The following is a 2,383-nucleotide window of genomic DNA, read 5'->3' on the forward strand; positions in this document are numbered from 1 at the left end:
GTTTATAACATGAAATTTGTCACAGAAAAAATCTGTAGATTAAATCAGTTCATGAGCTACGGACTTTCGATAAATTCAAATGTTTGAATATGGAGAGTTACTATTGAGAAAAATGAATCCATAAGAGAAATGGAGACTTTCAGTGTAAGCCAAAAATGTGAACTTCAATAACCCATATATCCTGAGCCCACTACCTGTCTGAGTTATTTCACTCTGAAACCCAAACCTGAGTTTAGAGCAATCCATGCAAAAAGTAACTAAATGAGCTAAAACAATGTAATTCACATATCATCATGAACATTTTATTGGTAGCCCGTCTGCTTGGATTTGAAGATTGGTTTGCTAAGAACATTTCCATGCTCATGAATAAATTACTTATAATAATAAAGTTATGGTTCACAACTTAAAGGAAAGCAAGCAGTAATCAAATTCATACTATAACAACATATTTGAACAACAAAAATTTGCTGGTAATTAAATATACTTATAAGCAATTATGTATAATTTCCTAAATATGTTGCATAACTCACAAATTTTACAAAATGATACTTAAGATTACACAAAATATGAAAGCTGGGAAGATAATCTATGAAGATATTTTGAATGCAGCAGTCATTAACTGTTAATTAATTAAACTGAAAAATCAATGACTTAAACTTGTAGTTAAGCTATACATGTGCAGGAAATGAAATATATATTGTTTCTCTAATAAAATTTATGAAAATGATACATAAACATTTCAGTTTTAGGAAAATGTCTGTTTTTTTGACATTTATCAGCATTATTATTATACAAATTTATTACTATTATTATATGTCTTTCAATTTTAGGACAATGTCTATTCTCCAACATTTATTAACATTATTTCTCTTCATTACAGGGCATCTCCTGATCCCCAAATAACACTGATGGAAAATAGGACAGAGGTGACAGAGTTCATCCTCCTGGTACTAACCAATATCCCAGAACTGCAGGTTCCTCTCTTTATCTTAATCACTCTCATCTACTTCATCAACATGGTTGGAAACCTGGGGATAAGTTGTGCTGATCATCTGGGACTCTCGGCTCCACACTCCCATGTACTTTTTCCTCAGTAACCTGTCTCTTGTGGACCTTGGCTACTCCTCAGCTGTCACTCCCACAGTTATGGCTGGACTACTTATAGGAGAAATGCTTATTTCCTACAATGCCTGTGCTACTCAGATGTTCTTTTCTGCAACCTTTGCCACAATGGAAACTTTTCTCTTGGATGCAATGGCCTATGATTGCTATGCAGCAGTGTGTCAACCTTTATATTATGCCACCACCATGACTCCAACTGTGTTTGCATTTCTGGCCATGGGCTGTCATGTCTGTGGTTTCCTAAATGCTGCTATCTACGTTGGTGAAACATTCAGTCTCTCTTTCTGTGCATCCAATGTGGTTCATCACTTTTTCTGTGTTGTTCCAGCAGTCATGATTCTCTCTTGCTCTGATAGACATGTTTATGTAGCCTCCTCAATGCCTTGTTTGCCCTTCTAGTAATTTCAGTGACCTATCTATTCATATTCATTACCATCCTAAAGATGCTCTCAGCTACAGGGTACCAGAAAGCTTTGTCCACATGTGCCTCTCACTTCACTGCAGTGTCTGTTTTCTATGGGACCATCATCTTCATGTACCTACAGCCCAGCTCCAGTCACTCCATGGACACTGACAAAATTGCATCTGTGTTCTACACCATGGTCATCCCCATGCTGAATCCTCTGGTTTACAGCCTGAGGAACAAGGAGGTCAAAGTGCATTCAAGAAGGTTGTTTGGAGGATGAAATTGTCAGATTTTAATTTTAACATTGTGGGAAGAAAATTTTCCTAGCTTCAAGCCTTTTGCTGCTTCATGTTCTGAATCTTGTTTAAACTCCTGTGAAAGTTATGTTTCTAAAGTGATACATTTTCTTCACATGTTTGATTATTTGTCTCCAGAAATGTAATGTGTGAACAAAAACCATAAATCTTCTTGGGCCTTACAGGCCAAAAACTTTACAAGGTTGACTATTTTCACACGTATTTCTTGTACTATGCCAAACATACATTCAAAAAACAAGGGCATTATCGAACACATTAGCATATTCATTTATAAGTATTTTTATTGAGGTTTTGCACATTTCTTATAATAGATCTTAGTCAGATTTAGACACCCCTACCCCATCTGTGCTGCCTCAGACCCTTTCACCGGATTTCATGCATTCTGTCATATATGTCAAGTCCTATCCGGTCAAGCATTTGTACCAAGATGTCCCTCAGTGCAAGTTCATCCACTGGAGTCTAGTCAGCCTATCTCGAGTAACTCCCTTAAAGAAGATCAGTTGTCCCTCACCCAGCAGTGATCAGTTTCCATATTCTT

At 36.5% G+C, this 2,383-nt stretch overlaps 1 pseudogene; it reads left to right on the forward strand.

The window, feature by feature from the left end:
• The first annotated feature begins 908 nt into the window (after positions 1 to 908).
• Positions 909 to 1,855, forward strand: LOC103742704 (annotated as a pseudogene).
• Positions 1,856 to 2,383: the final 528 nt, after the last annotated feature.

Source organism: Nannospalax galili, unplaced genomic scaffold (assembly GCF_000622305.1).
Source record: "Nannospalax galili isolate Female #2095 unplaced genomic scaffold, S.galili_v1.0 scaffold2482, whole genome shotgun sequence".
Taxonomy (NCBI): domain Eukaryota; kingdom Metazoa; phylum Chordata; class Mammalia; order Rodentia; family Spalacidae; genus Nannospalax; species Nannospalax galili.